The 23,472-nt window shown below is 48.6% G+C and overlaps 1 long non-coding RNA gene across 1 annotated transcript; it reads right to left on the bottom strand.

Annotated features, from left to right (window-relative positions):
- Window positions 1-5,423: 5,423 nt before the first annotated feature.
- LOC131914551 (uncharacterized) lies at window positions 5,424-22,854 on the bottom strand. The gene is made up of 4 exons (XR_009380161.1): window positions 22,640-22,854; window positions 13,958-14,063; window positions 6,305-6,440; window positions 5,424-6,225 (listed from the first exon to the last, which is right to left on the bottom strand). It is a non-coding gene; the product is annotated as an uncharacterized LOC131914551 (long non-coding RNA).
- Between the last annotated feature and the right edge of the window lie 618 nt (window positions 22,855-23,472).

The following is a 23,472-nucleotide window of genomic DNA, read 5'->3' as shown; positions in this document are numbered from 1 at the left end:
CCTCTTCCTCTAGGAAAATAAGGGAGGTTAGTAGACAGAAACAAATAACATTTACACAGACAATCCAAGAACCGGAACATCAGCACTAAGATGACGGCCTCATTCACAGCTAGCAAGCCCCTCCTGCAGTATGCAAGCCCCACCTGGCAGGAGCTACCTGTTTATCTCAGTTCAATCGGGGAGTGGGGGTGGGGAACTCAGTTCCCTCTATTGTGGCTCACACATCCTTCCAGTGGGCTAGGCAAAGGTCTAGTAGAGAAGAAGGGAACTGTCCCATAGCGTCCGTCACAGTCAAGTCAACAAAGCGAACAATTAATACATTACACACAAGACCAAGGGCACACGAAAAAACTTTGCCTCAACAAAACAACCAACAAAGCTCTAAGAACAATGACAGCCTGATGTGCTCTGGGGGGGGGGGGGGGGGGGAGAGGTAACCCTCCAGGCTCAATCACATAAAAAACAATCCAGACTCGAGGATCTCTGTCCTTGATCAAACAGACATCAGGGGCTTCCACATCCCTGTCAGTCAGACATGCACCTTTTTGTTTTGTTTTGTTTTGTTTTGTTCATACACTTTATTATTCTGTGACAGTTCTCTCTCTACATAGCTTCTATTCTGCTCTCATGTCTAGCTCCTTTCTTGACTGATTTCTCTATATTTATCTACCTCTAGGTTCTATCTTAATTCCTTCATATAGTTCTGACCCTTCTAGGTTCTCATCTATCTAGTTCTTTCCCCTATCAGCTCCTCTCCCATCTCCTTCTCTCTCATCTGGCTCTTTCTCATCTTCCATCTCGTTCCTCTAGTCCTCTCTTTTAGCCCTTCGATCTAGTTCTTCCCCATCTCAGTTTGTTCCTCTCAAGTTCTTACCCATCTAGTTCTTCCATTCTCTTTTTTCTTTTCCTTTCTGTGCCCTGGAAGTCCCGGTATATAAAAGGGAGGGTCCAAGCTAAACTGTGTAAAGCTATTACTTAACATCCACCTCTCCTAGGCGGTGTCTCCTTGTGGAATTTACCTTAAGTCAGGAGACTCACCTGTGGGTGGTTATCACTGTTAGTCCTCGGAAGTTGGGTGACCACCTGGGTGGTGTCTCCTTTAGTCCTTGAAAATGGCTAGGGGAGATATCTGATTCCAGAGAAAGCCTTTCCTGGGGCTGTTCTCCAAATGCCTGGAATGTGTATGTCTAGAGAGTGATCAGTGCACATTGTTAGCCCTTCTTAGGGAAAAATCAATTGGGAAAACTATGAAGCCACACATGATTTTTATACCAGAATACAGCTGATATATAACAAGCCAAGTAACACCAAAAACTCCTTAGGATTTGGCTTCCTCTGGAGGAATTCCCTGATTCCTCCAGGTAGTGACTTTGCCATAACCAGCTGAGTTCTTATGATATATTCCTATGGCCTGCAGCAGTTCCCCTTTTTTCATTTAGTTAAAAAAATTTTTTTCTTGGAAGAGAAGGAGAGACAGTAAAGTAACAATGATCACAACAAAACATACAAAAAAACCCACAAAATGGCTCTGACAAATTCCCGGGACAAAATACAAGGTGGCACTTCCTCCCATCATGGGGGAAGATACCCAAAGATGCTCCTAAACCAAATCGTCACCTCTGAGGTGGCCTTAGGGCTCTGGGACGTCTCCCTTCGCCGCCAGGTTCACTGTCCGGACACGTCTGCCCCAGTGAGAGCCCGCAAAGTACAAATCGATCGACCGGTACAAAACAAAAGTAACATGACAGAGACACAGACAGGACAGAGAGCGCTCTTACTGGTAGATGTCAATAAACCTCTGGACCCTTGGGTGTCAGGCAGGGGGAGTTTGAGAGAAAATCCTCTGCAAGGGCTAGTAAATGTGAAACACGCCCATCTCCCTCTGCTTTCTTTAGAACATCTCTAATCACACCATTAAAAACTAAAAAAGGCATCCGGGACATTTTCCCCATCTCTGATTAATTTGTTAATATCTTTTCCAACCTCGTTCCAAGTCAGAGGGTGAATTCCTGGTCCATTAATCACTAACCAGGGACATTTCTCCTCCGCATATTGGAAGAATTTTATCAAATCCTTTTTCTTAACTCTTATTCCTCTCTCCCTAAGATTACCTTTTCATCTCCTTTAGAAAAACAGCCTCTTTAGATAAATTTTTGCCCATGATCGATGGGACGACATACTTACCTCAAGACTCTCCCGCGTTGCACGAGTGATGCGGTCCGGGCGTCTCTACCCTGATCCTCTCCGGGGCCCCTTCCGTTGTCCGTCGTCCGGCAGGTCACCGTTCCTCGAGCCCCACGTTGGGCGCCACTTGCCCGGTCCCGCGGGCCAGTTTATTTGATGAGACCCGAGGAGGCACCTCCTGAAAGATCAATGGGGGCGAGAGAGAAAGGAGACCAGGCGCGTAAAGGAAGACAGAGACATTCTGAGTTGCGTCGAGGTCTCCGTTTATTGACTGGGTGTTGAGGCTTATAAACAGGGCTTCAGGCAGGGAGGGGGAACAGGGGAAGCAGGAGAGAAGGATGGAAAATTCCTAAGGGAGGGTGAGGTCGCTTTGGTCCCAGGCCCCTGCAGCTGGCTGATTAGCAGGTACTCCAGGAAGTTGTACAGCCCGCGGGTTAGGCCAGGAACTTCCTGCCTTTGTAAGGTTTGATAAAGTAAGGACACCACTGTCCGGAATCGGTCCCCAACAAGCAGAGTTAACAGAGAGACAATCAAGATGAGAATCATCGATACCCGGGATAAGGTTTCTTCAATCTTAAATCAATATTGATCTTAAACCATTCATGGTTTCTTATACACCATACAGTAGCATCCTCGTTTGTTCACATTGTCCCTGAGGTTGCCTGTTGGCTTTCTCCCCAAAGCTTTGAATTTTTTCCTTTGAATGGTGTTTAGCTTAATCTTGATTGTCAACTTGATTGGATTTTGGATAAGCTTGGAAGCACATCCTTGGCCTGTCTGTGAGGATGCTTCCAGAGGACTGACTGAGAAGGAAAGGCTCACCCTGGGCACCATCCTGTGGGCTGGGGTCCTGGACTGACTGAAAAGGGGAAAGGGAGCTGAGCACTTCCCTCTCTTCCTGATGGTGAACACCCTGTGACAACTGCCCTGTACTCCTGTCCCAAGATGATGGGCTGCACCCGTAAACTGTGGGCAATAATAATAATAATAATAATAATAATAATAATAATAAATCCTTCCCTTTTCTGGTTCTGCTTTGTTTTGATTTTTATTTTTGAGACAGGGCCTCACTTTGTAGCCTTGGTTAGCCTGGAACACAATAGGTAGACCAAGCTAGTCTCAAATTCACAGAGATCCACCTGCTTCTGTGTCCTGGGCACAAGAATTAAAGGTAAGCTCACAGCAACCCTTCATTTCTTAAATTGCTTCTGTCAGAGCAACAGAAGAAATGTAACTTATGCAAAGAATTTTGTTGTTGTTTTTTGTTTTTTGAGATAGGGTTTCTCTGTGTTGCTTTGTACCTTTCCTGGAACTCACTCTGTAACCCAGGCAGGCCTGGAACTCACAGAAATCTGCCTGGCTCTCCTGAGTGCTGGGATTAAAGGTGTGCACCACCACCGCCCGACTGCAAATGAGATTTTAAAAGCAAAGTTCAGAACACTGTTGATGACCTGAATCTTTAGTTTTGTGGTTTTTAAAGTATATCTTTATATTATAATTTTATATTATTGAAAACATGGTTGTATGTTTCAACTTTCAAAACTGCGTTCAAATATAATATTTCTTATTATTTCTTTGATTTCTTATACCATCCAGGGCCACATGCCCAGGAGGGCACCACATACCTGTGGTGGTTTGAATAGGTATGGTCCCCATAGACTCATGTGTTTGAATGCTTGACCCATAGGGAGGGGCACTAGCAGGAGGTGTGGCCTTGTTGGAGTGGGTGTGGCCTTGTTGGAGTGGGTGTGGCCTTGTTGGAGTGGGTGTGGCCTTGTTGGAGGAAGTGTGTCATTGGAGGCAGGCTTTGAGGTCTCATATGCTCAAGCTATAGCCAGTATGGGACACAGCTGCTTCTGCTGCCTGAGGATCCAGATGTAGAACTCTCAGCTCCTTCTCCAGCACTATGCATGCTGCCATGAAGATAATGGACTAAATGCCTGAAACTGTAAGCCAGCCCAAAATAAATGTTTTCTTTATAAGAGTTGCTGTGGTCATGGTGTCTCTTCACAGCGATAGAAACACTAGCTAAGACAGGTGATGTCTCCCACATCAATCATCAATCAAGAATGTTAGTCCCACAGGCTAATCTAGTAGGGGCATTTTCTCCACTGAGGTTCCTTTTGCAAAATGACACTAGCCTATGTCACGTTGACATAAAACCAGCTGGCGTACCTGCCCTGTCACACCTTATTCCTTTGAGTCAGGGATTCTCACTGAACCTGGGCTGGAGGCCAGCCATCCCCAGTGATCCTCCTGTCTCCACTCCACACAGTGCTAGGTTATGGGTGTGTACAGACAGACAGTCATTTCAAAAATAGCCTTATTTCCTCCCTGATGTTGATGGAAACACAACATCATTCCACACAAGCCAGTCCCAGGCACAGATGTCAGAAGCTGGGGATGCACAGTGGTTCCAGCTGACTTTCAGGACAGACTGCCTCGTGATGACCACTGACTCAGCAGCATGTTCTCAGCCAATCACCTCCCTTGCCTATAAGATGAGATAGCATCAGCCAATCGCCTCCCTTGTCTGTAAGATGAGGTGGCATCAGCCAATCACCTCCCTTGTCTGTAAGATGAGATAGCATCAGCCAATCGCCTCCCTTGTCTGTAAGATGAGGTGGCAGGGCCTGCTTCTAAGGACAGGTGTGCTCTTGAAATGAAGATACACGTACATGGACAAACTACCTTCAGCAGTGTCTGTGAGCTGGACATGGCGGCTCATGACTGTAGTTCCAGCACTTGGGAGGTTGAAGCAGGATGGCTGTGAGTTTGAGGCCAATCTGGGAGACATAGTGAGTTTCAAGACAAAAATGAATGAAAGAAAGAGAGAGAGAGAGAGAGAGAGAGAGAGAGAGAGAGAGAGAAAGGAGGGAGGGAGGGAGGGAGAGAGAGGAAAGAAGGGAGGGAGGGAGGGAGGAAAGAAGGGAGGGAGGGAGGAAAGAAGGGAAGGGGTAAGGGCGGGCAGGCAGCTGGGTGTGGGCACATAATTTTAACCTTGGAGGTGGGGTGGGGGCCAGAGACCAGATCTCCATGGGTTCGACAACACCAACAAAGCAAAAGGGCGTGGTAGGTGACACACACCTGCGTTTCATTTCTGTTACTGTGAGAAAATAGACGACAAAAGGAAACTTAAGGGAGAACAGGTTTATTTTAGCCCACAGTCCCGGGTTACAGTCCATCACTGCAGGGAAGCCACTGTGGCGGGAGTTGGAAGCAGCTGGTCACACGCGCCTGCTGCGTGTGGCTCGGCCAGCTTTCTCGATTCTCATACAGCCCAGGCCCCCAAATTAGAGAAAGGTGGCTCCCCACTCTGGGACAGGATCTCCCCCACAGTTAATGAAATGGAGACAACCCTGTACAGATATGCACACAAGCCAACCTGATCTAGACGATCCCTTACTGAGGCTCTTCCCAGGAGACAGATTGTATCAAGTAGACAGTTAAGCTTACTGTCACACCCAGCATTCAGAGGCAAGAAAATCTACTAAAGGTGATTCTTAGTTACACAGCAAGTTGAAGCCAGCCTGGGCTACATGAGACCATGTATTTAGAGAGAGAGAAAAAAAAAAAGCACAATTTCTGGGAAGGCCGAAGCCACACGCACCAGTTCAGTCTTTGGGTAGCATTACATGGCAGTCATCTACAAAGTTTCCACTCAAGAGGTGTGCAGGTGAGCTCCTCCCACAAAAATCACAAAAGCACCTCTTAATGATGCTTTAAGTAGGTTATGACTGGGTGGGCCATGTTCCTAGCTATCCTTAGCTGCACAGTGCTGACACCAAGCCATGTTATTTGGAAGGCTCTGAGAATCTGACTAAAGTGGAACATGCACTCCTGATCTCCCCCTTTATCAGCCCCTCGAGCCCACTCTGGGCCCTGACTCTGACCTCATCGTCCTGGTTTTAATTAGCTGAGCAGCGGCTTGCTGGGTCTGTGGTGCTGGATATAACCTGGAAAGGCTGTGTTCTTTCTCCACGAGAACCGTAATTGCCACCCTGGTTCCCCAGCAATCTCCTCTCTTTTCTTCTTTATTTCCTATTGAGAAAGGGACTTAAACTGAGTGGTTTGGGTTGAAGTCACACGCCCAGCTCCTCTTCTCTAAATGAAAGCCTACCTCCCTGCAGGCTTGTTTCCAGAATTAAAGGGTCACATGTACAGCACTTTCTTCCAGTTCTCTCCACCTCTCCACCTGGGGGTCACTGGCCAACCAGGCTAGCAGAAATGGTGAGCTCCAGGCCAAGTGAGAGATCCTGTCTCAAAAAAATAAGGTAGAGGGGCTACAGGATGGCTCAGCAGTTACAGTCTCTTGTTGCCACTGCAGAGGACCCGAGTTCCGTTCAGTACCCACATTAAGAGGCTAACAATTGCCTCTAAATCCAGCTCCAGGAACCAATGCCCTCTTTGGACTTCACAGGCACCTTCACTCACATGCAGACAAACACATAGACTCTTTTTTAAAAAAAATAATAAAAATAAGCTGGATGTTAGTGACACACACCTTTAATCCCAGCATTTTTTTTTTTTTTTTTTGGTTTTTCGAGACAGGGTTTCTCTGTGTAGTTTTGCGCCTTTCCTGGAACTCACTTGGTAGCCCAGGCTGGCCTCGAACTCACAGAGATCCACCTGGCTCTGCCTCCCGAGTGCTGGGATTAAAGGCGTGCGCCACCACCGCCCGGCTTAATCCCAGCATTTGGGAGGCAGAAGCAGGCAGATCTCTGTGAGTTCGAGGCCAGCCTGGTCTACAGAGCGAGTTCCAGGACAGGCTCCAAAGCTACACAGAGAAACCCTGTCTTGAAAAACATAATAATAATAATAATAATAATAATAATAATAAATCTTAAAACAAAAATAATGTAGGGTGCACAATATATTGGGAGAAACAATATATCACCACAGTAGAGTAATAGATGATACTCAAAGTCAACCTCTGACATCCACTGTCATAGTGCATGACCAAGGGCATGTGCACATGAGTGCACACACATGTACTACACACACATGCACTACACACACACCGCCCTTGGACCTTTCAAAAGGCACTCACAGTCCCAAGCCACAGGTTCCCATGACACAAGAACACACTGTCAAATCACAGAACGGACAGAAGGACAGCCCCTTAGAGCATCTGTACAGTCACCAGTGTGACAACAGAGCCTCCTGACTCAACTGCTGAGGCACCAGCATAGAGTGTTAGAGTCACAGTGGGACACCACCTCCATCACTCCCAGCTGCTGTCAGCTCTCAAGATCCTCACCTGGGAGTCAGTGCACATCAGCAGCGTCCTGTGCAGAACACTCAGACTTCCCAGAGCCTCCCCCTTCTCATCCCAAAGATCCAAGTATAAATTCTGGTAGGTTAAATGGCAGAAAATGGCCTATAACATCCTAAGTCATTATTACTATCCTTGCTGGGTTTGCCCTGAACCTGAGCCCAGGGATGAATAGTACTCAGGATGGTCTAAATCTTTGGAGTGCCCCAACCACAAAAATCCTCTGTTTGTGCCAGGCAAACAGACTTCTTACCCCTGATCCTTCACACACACACACACACACACACACACACACACACACACACACACACACCCTTCACAGATTGCTTATCTGGAACCGAGACTTGGCTGATAGTTAACACTCCAAGGGTCTCTGGAGACAACACAGGACATGGAGTGAATGTAAAAAGAGAGTTTGAACAGACCAGAGACAGTGTCAGTATTCTCTTCCTATGAGGTCTCACAAAGCTGTGAAACAAAGATGATTTTGGAGAAAGCAAGCAACAGGCCCAGGAACCCAGCATCCCTCTGTTAGTCATTTCCTTCGGGAAACAGTCTCCATGTGTCTACAGACACAGATGGATCCCAGCACAAATGCCTTCACAGGATTTGACCCAAGAAGCTGATGTCGTTCTACAGTGTACTCACAGGGCACAAGATGGTGTGGGGTCAGAGTTCAGATCTCTTGATTCAATCCAGAGACATAGTGACCACAAGATGGATGAGGCTGTTGCCCTCATAACAAGGATTATTGTTTAAAAAACAAAACAACAACAAAAAACGTTTTGAGACAGAGTCTTGTGTGGTCCAGGATGGCTTCAAATTCTTGGTCATCCTGCCTCAGCCTCCCAGGTGTTGAGATTACAAGCATGCAGCACCAAGCTAGTTCTCTCTCCCCCTTTTGAAGTTTGTTTTACTTGTATTAATTATGTGTATGGACGGGGATATGTGCACTGGAGTGCATGTTTTGGAGCAATAGGTAACTGATCTACCTACTGCAGTCGTTAATGTTGATTGTCAATATGGCAGGATCCAGAATGACCTTGGAGACAAGGTTTGGGGCATGTCTAAGAAGAAATTTCCAAATTGAATTAACTGGGGAGGAAAGACTCACCTTGAACATGAGCGGCACCACCCCATGGGCTGGGGTCCCAGACAGTAAGAAGAAAGGGAGCTGCACGCCTGCACCCAGCTCTCCCAGCTTCCCGACCGGGACGTCATCTGGCCAGCAGCCTCGTGTTCCTGCTGTGTTCCTGCTGTACCTTCTCCAACGTGACGGACTCAAACTGAGCCACAGAAAGCCTTCTCCCTCCCTCCCAGACAAGGACTGGGATGGCAAATTCAAACACTGACAGGGAGAGGCCGCAGTGTAGCCCAGCAAAGAGAGAGAGTGAGGTCTACACTCCCTGGAGAACGTACAACCATTCCAAACACTCAGTCCTTACAGAAACACTGATTCATTGCTGCCTGATTATTAAAGAAATAAAAATCACAATCTTTGTAAGAGATATATCATTTTGCAGTTCTCCTTGAAAAGTTGTACACAAACAGTAGAACTGTAAACTAAACTATGCTGGGGCAAAACCCACGTGGAAAATCCAGGTGTGGTGGTGCACGCTTGTAATCCCAGTGCTGGGGAGGCGAAGACAGGCAGGTCCCTGGGCACTCTGGCCGCCAGCCCGGCCTCACCAGGGAGTTCAGGCCAGTGAGACGCCCTGTTCCAAAACAATAGTTTTTAAATGTGATGATGGCACCTGAGGAACACCTAAGATTGACCCCTCTGGGCTTCACACGTGAATGCTCACACACACACACACACACACACACACACACACACACACACAGTGAAACTACATGAGGAAGCAGTATGCCCAGTAACCTGGTAACTGACTAGAACTTGTACCTCTTCAGAAAAGGCAAAAGCAACCCACCAAATGAGCCTTGGAAATGCAGACAGCACCCACACACCCATGCGCCACTGTGCAGAGGCCTGAAGTCTGGAGGCCAGGCAAGCATCCACACTGCATCCTCTAGCTACTCTTCCCCACCTCAGGAGGATGCCTGGACAAATGGGGAGACAGTTACACACATCTCCTCCTGGACGTTTGCTTGGGGTGATAAATATCTCCCATTTTTATTGCGAATGAGATCTTTCTTTTCCATTATTTTTTTTCTAAGTGGTTACTGTTGGACATAGGAAAGGTATTGATTTTTGCACATTTATTTTGTAGCTGGCTGCCTTACTGAACTCTCATTATTTCTAATAGTTTTTCAGTTTGAATTTCCCAAAGGGAGGGGGAGGTTTACATCTACACCAGCATCTCAGATCCTGCTTGTTCACTGCACCCCACAGAGATGGCTCCTCACTGCACCCCAGGAGATGACTGCTCACTGCACCCCAGGAGATGACTGCTCACTGCACCTCAGGAGATGGCTCCTTACTGCACCCCAGGAGATGGCTCCTCACTGCACCCCACGGAGATGGCTCCTCACTGCACCCAAGGAGATGACTGCTCATTGCACCCCAGGAGATGGCTCCTTACTGCACCCCAGGAGATGACTGCTCACTGCACCCCAGGAGATGGTTTATTACTGTGTCCCTGGGAGATGGCTTCTCACTGCACCCCCAAAAAATGACTGCTCACTGCACCCCCAGGAGATGGCTCCTCCCTGCACCCCTGGCAGTGGCAGGGTGCCTATCTGGGAGAGGCCCAGAGCAGAGGCCAGCTACACCTGATTCTACCTACTGCTCTAGCCCCATCTGGGCATCTCGTGGCCTGCTCTCCAAGCAGCCCTCCAGCCTGAGCATCTACTGTCTGCTGGTGTAGGGATGGAAGAATACACAGAAGCTACTGGCCTGCCCTCAACTGTGCTCAGAGAAGTTTCCTTTTACAGTGGGCAGTAGTCACTGCAGAGGTCACAACTGGTCAAAGGGTGAGCTAAGTGACTGTGAGTGCTCAGTTCAAATCCAAAGTTCAGGGAACATCACAGAAGAGGAAGCAGAGAGGAAGTAAGCCAGAGGATGGGGAGGAAAACGGAAATGCTGTCTTTGCATATCACATGACTGGCACTCAGAAGTCATTGCAGCTGTGGTTACCCGCCCGTGAGCAAGCCAACCAAAATCCTGGCATGGATGGGGGGAACTCACAAGGACCCACCCCTCACTGAGGGGCTGTTGGTGACTGACAGCACCCAGGGAGGGAGAGTCAGTCTTTGAGAGGTTGGCTACTGGAAGATTCCCCATGTTGTAGTAGATGGTCCCTCATCCTCACACATACAGGCAGCACTAACTGTACACAGTGAGGAAGAAGAGGAGGAGGAAATAAAACTGAGAGGTAGATGTGGGAGGGGATTTGGAGGGAGTTGGCTGGGGAAAGTAGGGGTATATACGACCATATTTAATTATATGCACATATGAAATTATCAAAGCACAACCACGACAAAACACAAAAGATCTAGTCCCTTCCTCAGATGACCTCCAAAAGTAGAATATTCTCACATGTGTGCCTGACTCTGTCCGCGCCTTGAGCCTAGGGAGCCTCAGATGCACACTTTGCCACTGGCTCAGACTTTAACATTGAAGGCTTCGCCCAGACACCTCTGTGACAGTACTATTGTCAAGTCCACAGGATGTAGGATCACCTCGGAGAGTGCCTGTGCTTTCCAGGTTAGGCTAGTCAAGAGAGTGAGACTCACTCCAAATACCAGCAGCACATTCTGTGGACCGGATGAAGCCCCGCACTGAATACCAAAGGGGAAGTGAGCTGAGCCCCAGAGAGCATCTCTCCCTGCTCCCTGCATGGATGTGACCTCACCTCTGCTCCTGCCACCATGGTGAGCTGTGTCCCCTCCCCCCACCAGCGACTTCTTGTCACAGCAACTAGAAAAGGAGGTAATTCTTCCAGCCCCGTGTGCAGGTGCTACACCACCTCCCCCGGCCTCTGCCCTCTGTACCTGCTTCTCCTTTAGGGGAAAGCCCTTGGGCTTCTACAGCAGCTCCCACACCTGCAGAGACTGGAGATGTGTCCCCTCAAGACCACCCTTAGCGAGATGTGGTACATGAGCCTTTAAGCTGTCCCTGCACTGCCGGCCCCGTGAAGAGTCAGGGTGAAGCCTGGAGAACTGTGGCCCAGCTCTCACCCTGGCCTGCCCTATGTCCATGTCAACATTCTAGGGAGCAGCTCTCAGCCCCACATTTACACAGAGGCCTCTCACAGGCTGGGGAGACAGCTCAGCTAACTCGTGAGTGTAATCCCCAGAATACATCTTTATTAAAAAAAAAAAAAAAAAAAAGCTAGGCATGACGGTGCTTGCAACCTCCATGCTGGGAAGATGAAACAGCCAAGTCCTGGGCTCTGTGGCCCGCCAGCCTAGCCTAACTATGAACTCAAAGTCCCAGTGAGAGACCCTGTCTTAAATAAACACAGTGGATCATTCTAAGGAAAGACTCTTGGGTTTGTCCTCTGATCATATGCGCACACACACACACACACACACACACACACACAAATGGGGATGGGGAGAGGTGTCTCCTTTCAGCATTTGCTCTGGTGAACCTGCCTAAGCCCCAGAGTGGGCACCTGCCTTCCTACTGCCCTGTGTCATCGTTTCCCCATGTCAGGGAACAACTGGAAAGTCCTCTGAAAAGAGGATGTGGATGATATTATGGACTGAGCTATGTCTCACCAAATTCCACATGCTGGTGTCCTCAACTGAGACAAGGTCTACAGGAGGTAATTAAAACTAAATGAAGTCAGAAGGGTGGGGCCCTGACTGAGGGTGTTAGTGTCCTATAGGAAAAGACACTGAGAACTTACGTTTCTCTTTCCTCATCCACAAAGACAGGAAAATGGTGGCTAATCTATAAACTGAAAGAAGATGTTCAGAAAGAGGTGAACAGGTCTGTGCTCACAGGTTCCAGCTTCCGGAACAGTGTGGGAAGGAGCTTCCCTCAAGCACAGGCTTGCATAGAACCACACAGAGTCCTGCTCACAGGCCAGGGTCTAGGAACAACCTCCTTTGCACTTCTCCAAGCCAATCACCAGGATCTTGTTCCAGAAAACAGAATATCTGCAGCTCTGGGAAAACGCTGTCTCACTCCACTCTGACGAACCACAGACCGGAGTTGGCAGTGTGGTCTGCAAAGGGCCAGAGAGGACCAGTAAGCTCTGTTGGCCTTGTGCACACTGCTGCAACTGCTCACTCCGTCAAGGTGACAATAGCTGACAGAATGAGTGTGGCCGGGGTCCAACAAAATTGTGTTTGGGAAAACAAATGTGTACTGGGTGTGGGGGTGTGGAAAACAAGCGTGGACTTGGAGGGGTGTGGCTCAGTTGATACAGAGCTCACCTACTGTGAGTAAAGCCCTAGTTCACTTTCTAGCACCACATACAACCACATGCTGGCACACACCTGTAATCCCAGCACCACATATGACCACACGCTGGTGCACACCTGTAATCCCAGCACAACATAAAACCACATGCTGGTACACACCTGTAATCCCAGCACCACATATGACCACATGCTGGCACACACCTGTAATCCCAGCACAACACACAACCACATGCAGGTACACACCTGTAATCCTGCACCACATACAGCCACATGCTGGTACACACCTGTAATCCTACACCACATATGACCACATGCTGGTGCACACCTGTAATCCCAGCACTCAGGAGGCAGAGGCAGGAAGAGCAGGAGTTCACTGTCCTCCTCAGCTATATAATAAGTTCAAGGCCAGCCTGAGCTACATGAGACTTGCCTCAAAACAAACAAATGGGGCAGCAGGATGGCCTAGCAGGTGAAGGCATCTACTGCCAAGTCTGATGACCTGAGTTTGACCCCCAGAACCTACATGGTGGAAGGAGAGAACCAACCACGGTAAGTTGACCTTTGAACTCTACAGGCATGCTGTGGCATGTACCTCCCCATCTATTATAAAAATACAAATAAGTAAATTTAGTGTTTTTCCTTTTAAAAAGCCTCGGTAGCCAGGAGTCTTCTGACCCTAGAAAAGAGTTCAGCAAATCTCAGATCCACTTGCAATCACGAAGGCAGGAACAAGTGCACAGGATGGAAGGGACTGGCCCAGTGTCTCATGGGAACTGAAACTAGAGACCACACTCTGCTCACAGCTTCTATTCCACTGCCCAGAACTGAAGCCCAAAGGGGATGGGGGTGGGGGCGTTGGATCCCAAAGACTGCTATGAATGCCTGGAAAAGGAGAGTGACATGCTACCCCAGGATGGTAAGGGAAGGAAAAAACCAGGGGAAAGTCGGGCGTTGAGACAACCACCCAAGGCCCAGACTCTGCGGACTGATCCACCCACGAGTTCTAAGGACCTGGTTGTTTTCAGGCAAAGCAGGGGGGCCTCAAGATCAAGCTGCTCAAGATCAAGCGAGAGGCCCAGGGAGAAGTAGCCAGCAGCAGTGATGCTCCAGGGCATCAGGTGAGCAGACCCTCCCACCCATCTGCACCAGCTACAAGCTCACCTGCACAGGTGTCCTCACAGGCCTTGGCCTTAGGCGGGAAGCTCCCAGTCTATTTCCGGCCTCTGATGCCCAAAGCAGTGGTTTTCTGTTCATAGGCAGGATGGAGCTTTCAGGAGAGGAGAAAGGAGACAGTTAACAGTTGTTGGGACCCTTGACCCAGGCCATGCACACCCCATCCATTGCCACAGGCCACTGGGATCAGTGTCACTTCTCCCAGAAGCAATGGATAGGAGTAGCTGTTACAGGTGGGGAGCCTCCTTAGGGCTTCCCTCCTCCCGGCTCCGGGGTTCCCTCAGAAGCCTGGGCCCACCCAGCAACAGTTTTCCAAATCACAGCTTCACCTTTCAAAGAAAGATATTTAAAGATGTGGGAAGAGGGGGGCAAGGGGCCGCTTGGGCTTTAGCAGATGGCTGACTTTTTTTGCCAGGGTGGGGGTGGGGGTTGGGGGTGGCTCTGGGGAGTGGGGGTGCAGGGATAGGTGAGTAGTGGGGCGGGGCTTCCCCGTTTCACCACCCAAAGCACACTAGCAACTGGAAACTGGTTTTCGGTTTTGGATTTTTCTAATTTCAGATCAACAAGATTGTGGGTTTGCAGTCATCTCAAATCAAATCAAATCTAAACATTGGGAGTTATTGTAGATTCATGGGGTGAAGAAGAGGGGGAAGGGAGACTTGAGTCACATGACTTTTATGCGGCAGAAACTTAATGAGAAACACACCACATTCCCAGAACCCTCTTTCTAGTCTGGGCTCCCGCAGAGATAAAAGGTCACAAGAAGAGAAGGAGGGAGCAGGCGGGAGCCTGTGGAGCTGGGAGGCGCTGTTTGACTGGAAAGTAGGCCCAAATTTCATCCAAGCTGCTATCTGGCCTGATAGTCTAAACTGATTATTTTCTTTGAATGCCAGATGTGAAGAGCCTTCATAAAGGAACCTCAAACATCACCCGTTAGAAAACAAATCGACCCAAGCCGCATGCATTGCCGCACAAAAGGGAACTTTGCAATTCCAGACTGTAGGGGAAACCAAGCAGTCAGGCTGGAGAGAGACCTGGCTGGGACTCCACATCCCACGGCCTCCCTTGCAGGCGAGTTCCACAGGGCCACGAGGGAGAAGGAAGGGAAGGCCCTCTGAAGATGCCTGGAGCCTCTGGTCTGCATCTCAGAAGACACACAGTATGATCGCTAACTTTGCAAGGGTGAGACCTCAACCGCTTTTACAGAAGAGAAATTGCCCAGGCCTGCTGAGGGTCACTCTGGACGAAGCTGGCCGACCCAGCCCTCCTCCACACATCACTGTCTCTTCCAAGGGCCTGTGTCCGAGGATCTCAAGGCCCTGCTGCCCAGTCTGTGTACACATCTAGACTGAGGATATTAACCCCTCCCCACACACTGTACTTCTGGGGACAGGCTTCATCCACACATCTTAAACAGCTAGGCCAGAGTTCAAAAAGACTTGCAGAGCTGAGACCATCTGGACCGCCTCTGGCCCCCAGGAGGCCTGCATCCCTCCCCCTGCTCTGGCTGTTCATATCTGCACCCCAGGACTGACTCCTGGGTACACAAGTCACTATCAGTCACTGGGGTCCAGTGACCCCTAGAAGGACTGGGCCTGGTAAGGCCCTGCCACGGGAAGGACAGTGAAGTCAGTGTGAAGGACCTACCCTCCAGGCCCCTGGCAGCCAGGCCATGCTCTGTGCTCTCAGGCCCTGCTTCTGGAGAGCAGAGAGCTTCGAATGCTGTTGGTCTAAGGCTTGTCAAGCTTTTCGAGTGTTTCTTTCCACGCTGAGTCCCTGGTAAGGGGCCTACTCATCTCCCTGCCTCATCTCTCCTCAGGACTCCTGGGCCAGTCTGCTCCCTCCCACCTCAAGGCCTTTGCATGGGTTCTCGCCCATCATCTGCGCTTCCTCTGTGGCTGTGTGACGTGTACAGCAAGTCCTCCTCCACACAGCTCTCTCACATCCTCCATATCCTGCCCCCTGCGTTCCTCCAGCGTCCACCTCTCCGACTCACTCACCACTGGCCACCTTCCTGTCCTCAGTGCTCCTGGAAAGCACTCAGCAAATATTTGGCCACTCTGCTAATGACTTGGCATGTACAAATAATTCCCGGTGTCCGGTCCCATGTGAGATCCCACTCATGTGACAGTTTGATTTTGGGATTATCCCCAGGGCACCTAGAGAAGGAAGGCTATTTTACTTCAGGGCTGGTTGGCCATAAAGACCTGTGGCCAATCCCAAGAGGTGTCACCTGGCCATGACTGCAAGTGTGCGAGGCACTGGACTCCACTAGTTTTCCTGAGTGAAGCCCAACGCTCCTGTTACTTGCCTGTGCCGGCATCTGAGCACCACCTAGTGGCACGTGTTGGTCATGGCATCCACCTACACAGGCCCTTCACAGCCTTTTAGGATAAAATGGACACTTTGGAAAAACCCAGCTCATCTGTGCCCCCCGACCCTTTGCAACCTGATCTATAGAACCTTCTCTGAGCAGGTCCCTTGGCTGCATCTACATATCCTTCAGGCACCAACCTTGCTAACTGTAAACCTGGGCAGGCTGATCTGGGGTGTCTCTCCGGTTCCTCTTTAAAGCTAGAAGGACTCTATGATGTACCAAAGGCAAAGTGGAAAGAAAATGAGCAGAGGTGTCCAAAGACTTGAGTTCTAATACTCTAGCTTTGCCTGAGAGTAAGGTGGACTTGGGCAAGCCATCGGAGAACCCCACCTGCCCCTGCCTTTGACAGTAGGATGACAGTCTCCATTCCTGATGCTGAACCATGGTGTAGTGGATTTCCTAAGCAAACACGTGACACTTCTCACCAAGAAGCCAGGGGAGAGCCAGGAGAACTGGACCTGCTCAGAGGCCAGGGGAGAGCCAGGAGAACTGGACCTGCTCAGAGGCCAGGGGAGAGTCAGGAGAACTGGACCTGCTCAGAGGCATGTTCGGCTCTTCCTTGCCTTGGCATAAGCTGAGCACTCACCACTCTGCTGTGCCTTGCTCCCCACCTCCTGAACTGCCCCTCCTCAGGCAGAAGCCTCCCTCAATCCGCCATCAGATTGACAGGGAGCCTGCCTCCTGTGGGGGCCCACAGGGGCTCCTTAGTGAGACCTTACTCAAGGTCAGAGAATCTGAGCTTGCTTTACCCAGCAGGGCTGCATAATGGGATGATTTAGCCACAGGTGTGGTTACCAGGTGTTTTGAAGGGTCTACACTTGGCTGTATATTGTGCTTTGATCTTGATATGGGGAGGTCTTTTGCCTCTCCTTGATAGTGTAAAAAGCCCTTTGGAATAAAACTCGAGGTGACTGAGTATTGACCCAGGGCCCTCCTGAAGCTATCCTGTGTCTCCATCTATCTTTCTATCTACCATTTCTTCATTCCTCTCTCCTCCCCACAAGAACCCTTCAACAGGTCGGAGTTGGACTCCCACACATAGCACCCAGACGTGGAACTTGGGTATGAAGGATAAAAGAGAAGGAATACTGCAGGTTAAGTGGACATGCTCAGAATTAATTGGAGCACAGTGATATTCTTTTCTTTGAGAGTAAAACTGTAAATAAAGAACAGGGTAATAGTAGAAGTTAGGCTGCAGCAAGTATCTCTATATCTATCTATCTACTAAGTTAGGTCTAAAGTTGTATATAAGTAAGTCATAAATGTTTTGGTGAGGTTTGAGAAATACAGGCTTTAGGTATAGGGGGATGGTGAAGGTTTAATAGAAAGTAACTTAGGGTAAGATCAGGTTTTCCCTGGCGTGGGACTTGGGACACAGAAGGCAGCATCCAGGACTGAGCAGCCACTGTGGACTTAGCAGTCTGAGAGTGAGTAGTGGCTTCAGAAGCCCCCACCACAAGCAGCAGCAGCAGCAGCAGCAGCAGCAGCAGGAGACCCAGTATCAGCGTGGCTGAGATCCATGGGGCATCATTGAGTCACAGGCAGTAGACACCCAGAGAGCCAGTGCCAGCAGCTGGGTTTCCTCTTTTGAACCCCTGTGGTGGAGGCGATTGAAAGCCCTCAGTCCCCAGGATACGGGGGTCTCTAGACTGGCAGGCTGGAGACAGGAGGCACAGATGGACCAGGACTGTAAGAGCCGAAATGGGGCAGAGTTAGCAGCTAAAGCCACACAGTTTCTGTTTGCTGACTGCAAACAAATGCATGGCTTCTTTAAATGCATGGCTCCTTTAAGAGATGGCTTCCTGGTTCATGCTGGCTGCATGGAGAACTCTTTCAAAGAGGTCTGCAGTGGCTCAGCTTTGGTGAAGGTGACACAACCTTTGCCCTGGAGCAGATTTCTTAAGGGAAAGCTACTGTAAAGTGCCTCTGTAGCTGAGAGGGAAATTTCAGAGATTCTTGTTTGAACTGGGTTGCTGCATGCAAGGGAACTGCAAAGTTTTGGTAATGAGACTTTTTGTATTTGGAACTTTTGCTTCAGATTCATTAGAATTTGGACAGCTATACAAAGACTTTGGGGCAGTTGATGAGCCAGGCCCTGATCTTGAGCTTTCAGTGGAACATTAAGACTGGTATTAGAACTGATTTTTTGAACTTTTCAGACTTCAAAAATGAAACTGTTTTGTGTATGCATGTATGTTTTATTAACTGAGGTGATTCACAAACTGCTTTGTGTAGAAATGGAGAAATTTGTTTTTCTACCCAGGCTGAAGATGCAGATTAAAAAGTTATAAAGAAAAGGGGGGGTTAATATTCCTCAGTCTAATATTTTTGAAAAAAAAAAGCATTTTCTTGTTCTTTGTATGGATAACGTTAGCCTGTATTAATGTACCCTATGTTTTGTTAGTAGAAAATGTAAATAGTTCTATTAAGAAATTGCTTTTGGATGTTTGCTAAAGTTTATGAAGTGTAAATAGTTCTATTAAGAGTTTGCTTTTGGATGTAAGTTTGTGAGAATTGTAATTATAGTACTATTCATGCTAGAATTATGATGTTAACCTGTTAATGTTAATGGTGATGCTAGGGAGTCCTTATATTTGATGCAGTTGCATCAGGAGTTTATTGATTTAAAAAGGGCTTGGTGCACTAAAGCTGATGTAGTCATCTTATTCAGAAAGGCCATTCCATTGTTATCATCCTCTACTCCTTTACTAGGAGGTATAGCAGCCTTAAGGAGCAGGAGTATTGCTATAATTATTCCAGCTACTTGCAAGCTCTTAATGGAAAGCTGATTCAGAGCTGCATAGAGTTAAGCTCTGTACCCGCACTTGAAACTTTATATTATTAAGAAGGGGGAATTTGTGGGGCCCCACAGAGGCTCCCTAATGAGACCTTACTCAAGGTCAGAGAATCTGAGCTTGCTTTACCCAGCAGGGCTGCATAATGGGATGATTTGGCCATGAGCATGGTTACCAGGTGTTTTGAAGGGTCTACACTTGGCTGTGCATTGTGCTTTGATCTTGATAGGGGGAGGTCTTTTGCCTCGCCCCTTGGTGTTGTATAAAAAGCCCTTTGGAATAAACCCAAGGCCCTCCTGAAGCTATCCTGTGTCTCTGTCTTTCTTATCATCTCTGTCTATCTTTCTATCTATCATTTCCTCATTCCTCTCTCCTCCCCACAAGAACCTTTTGACAGGTTGGAGCTGGACTCCAGCAGACTCCCACACCCTCCCCAGGTCCCTGTAGCCTGTCTGTGTGCTCTTGACTCTTGAGTCCAGCACAGGGTCTTGTATGCAGCCGGCAGCCAAGCCCACTCCATGTTGACTCAAACACAAGCTGAGGAAAGTGCCCCCCAGAGTCAGGAAAATGCCCTCCTATGTTTTCTCCCACAGCCTACCTGCTTCTGCTCTGCCTCCCTCCTGTGAGGTAGAAATGGATTGCACATCTCTAGGATGCATTGTCACCTGCTGCTTTGGCACCTGACTCTCAGGCAAACTGGCAGCTGACACTCCCTGCCTTGTAGCTCAAAGACAGAGTGGAATCTGGCAGCTGGAGCTGAGTGGCAGGGGGCGGGAAGAGGAGGATGCTGGGAAATTCCTCTGCTTCTCAGAACTCCCATGGGAAACTCAGGTGCAACAAAAGACCCTGGCTGGGAACTGTCCTAGTAGTCCAGCTGCCAGAACCTGCCCTGTGCTCTCCTAGAGGGACAGCTGCAGCTCAGCAAAGCTGTGCCACATGGGAACCAGACCAGAGCTGCCCAGAGAAGCTGTGAATACAAATGGCTATGCAAGAATTTTAATTATTGACTAACAACCTTTCAAAATTGTGAACAGGGCAGACAAGATGGCTCAGCAGGTAAAGGCACTTGCTGCCAAGCCTGATGACCTGAGTTCAAACCCTGGGACCCATATAGTGGAAGGAAAGAACTCAGTCTCAAGAGTTGTCCTCTGGCCTCCATAAACGTAATACAACACACACACACACACACACACACACACACACACACACACGCACACATGCACTCACGTACACACTACATTTTCCTAAATTAAAAATATAAGTAGATAAATAAAAATTATGAATACTGTGTGAGCCACATAGTACACCTCCATCACACACCTATGTCTGATTTCCCTCTGACTGGCATCTTCAAAATCAATACAAGACACAAAGTCTCAAGTCTTGGGTTGAGGGGCTGTTGGAACTGGTGAAGAGGCTGTGGGAAAGACTGAGGAAAGCGGACAGCCCCCACCCCAGCTCTCCCACCCCCAGAATAACTGCGTTTGAAGGAGCTGGGGCGGATCCCGAGGGCTATAATTGGCTTCCACTTTGGGTTTTGGTTGATTACTTAAGAAAATGTGTTGAGGCTCATTTCATTTTCCGATCTTGTACTACTTTAATGAAAATTTATTACCAGCAGCTTTCTGAACCGGAAAGGAAGAAATTGAAAATACACATCTGTGTATAAGTAAACAGACGTGTGGAATGAATGAGTTCTTTTAGATGAGATGCCTGAGTTATGCTTATGAAAAATGAATAGGGGGCCTTCAGCCTTCCACATGAAAGGAAGCAGTGGTGGAGACAGCGTACGACAACATGATTTTAAGGATGTGTTTGGGGGCTGGAGAGATGGCTCAGAGGTTAAGAGCACTGACTGCTCTTCCAGAGGTCCTGAGTTCAATTCCCAGCAACCACATGGTGGCTCACAACCATCTGTAATGAGATCTGACACCCTCTCCTGTATACATAATAAATAAATAATCTTTAAAAAAAAAAAAAAAGGATGTGTTTGGGATAACCAGGGGTAGTGTAGAAAGCATTAGGATTAAAATCAAAAAAATGGGGGCCAAAAGATGGTCCAGCAGGTTAAAGTATCAGATGTGTTGAGTCTGAACATCTAAGTTCAATCCTTAGGGCCCATATTAAAAAAAAAAAAAAAAAAAAAGCCAGGTGTGGTGGCGTATATCTCTAATCCCAGCACTCCTCTGGTGAGATAGAAGCAGAGGCAAGAAAATCGCCCCAAAGCTCACAGGACAGCTAACTTACAGCGTGCTAGTCAGCAGCAGAAACAACTGCCTATAACTCCAGTTCCAGGGATCAGAGCCCCTGAAGGTCCCTGCACACATACACACACACACACACACACACACACACACACACACACACACACACACCCTCAACCCAAAGGTATGACTTAAGTCCAAATGCCATGAAGGTGTGTCCAACCTTTTGACACTGCCGCATGACTCTATCATCTACAAAGTTCATGCTATGTGCAAGGAGCACACCATCCAGTTGCGGGAAAGATTCCATTTTAAGTAAGTTTACAGTTTTTGTTGGGTCCACGGCTGTCCTTGGCTCCATGCAGCCTCATGATGATTTATTTCACCCACTGGAGTCATCCTCTCGACCAATGAGAGTGAGCAGAGGGGAGTAAGACACTCATGGGGGAGGCTTTAAGTCATCAGAATACGGACTGTTTGTTAGTCCAGCATTGCCCAAACCACTGTGACTACTAACCGTCTGTAAGCGCCACAGTCTTCACTTAGAACAAATACACATGGGCTGGAGAGCCGGCTCAGCAGTCCCCAGAACCCCCGACTGGCAGCTCACAACCTCCTGCGATCCCAGCTCCAGGAGATCTGACGCCCTCTTCTGGCCTCCTTAGGCACCTGCACACCCATGCATAGAGAGCATACACACGCATGTAATTAATAAATAAATGTTAAAAGCATGGAATCTCTGCACACCTATCTTACAGCCAGCAGTACCTGTAACTGGAGCAGTGAAGGCACCAATCAGTCCCTATTCACCCTGTCCTCAACCCCTTCTGTACTTCACATGTAATTCTATGTCGACATGTTGTTGATCACTCTCTGGATTTCCCTCAAGACAAGAATCCTGCCTTTTCATCTCTAGTTCTCAAATAACAAGGGTAACAAGGACACACAATTAAACCAACAAAAAAGACGTAATTCTCTTGGAAGCAAAACAAAAACCTGAACAGGTTGTACAACTGGTTCAAACAGGTTTATCCCTCATTAGTCATCAAGTGAATGCAAATTAAAAACCACCGTGAGATACAGTTCCAGCAGTCAGAGGGAAAGTCAGAAAGACTGGGAGCAGCGTAGCCAGCCACTCTCTGATTGGACCTGAGGCTCCACAGGAGGGGATCCAGGCCTGGTATTGCAGCCTGGTCAACAGCCGGAGACTCCGGAGGTCACGAGCTATGGAGGGGAACTGACTGCGGTTGTTTTACTAAACACCATGTCAGGTTACCTGCGAAGTGTTTTATACCTGGATCCGTGCTTCCCTCAACCTTGGAGAAGCTTCTGTGTGCAGTGGTCACCAGTTAACGCAGAGGCTCAAACTGTCAATGTGCCCAGAACGGCGGCTGCTGAGTGCTCAGCCCTAAATGGTGCCCTACGGCAACCCCGGAAGAGGAAGCAGGAAGAACGGAGGAGCCGTCAGGTGTGGTAAATCTGTCTCGGGCCAGTCTGGTCTACACAGCAATTTCTGGGCCAGACAGGCCACACAGTAAGACCCTGTCTCGAAATAAAATAAAATTGAAAGTGAGTGAGATAAAATAAAATGGAATGTAAGAGCGGGCGGATGGGGAGGAGGGCTGTCCTCTGGACTGGACATGGCCACTGTCCTCACAGACTCACTCTGGTCGTGGTCACCCACATAAGAGCAAGTCGACAAGATCAGTCAGCATTCCACTGGGCAGCACCAATTAGCCTCCGTAGGCTGGGGTCGGGGAGACAGAGAGAGAAGGTGGAAAGAGAGAGGGTGGAGGGAAAGCGTTGGGGTACCTGGGGGAGTGGAGGAATGGAAAGGAAAGTTGGGGTGTATATGGTCAAGATACATTGTTTACATGTATAAAATTATTAAAGAATAAATAAAAGATATTCTATTGAAAAAAAAAAAAAAAAGACCAGGAACGCAGGCTGGTGGAGCAGGGCAAGCCTCTCATCTCCCAAAGGGAGTGTGAACATGTCCAGTCACTGAGCAGTAAAGGTATACTCACCATGCCATCCCACCATCCCCCCCTTAGACCTTTATCCAAGAGGGGTGAAATCCCGTGGCCCATGTCCATGCTGGACCACCGGTTCAGTCACCACACACTG

Source organism: Peromyscus eremicus, chromosome 7, assembly GCF_949786415.1.
Source record: "Peromyscus eremicus chromosome 7, PerEre_H2_v1, whole genome shotgun sequence".
Taxonomy (NCBI): Eukaryota; Metazoa; Chordata; class Mammalia; order Rodentia; family Cricetidae; genus Peromyscus; species Peromyscus eremicus.
This window is presented reverse-complemented; position numbering and strand designations above follow the sequence as displayed.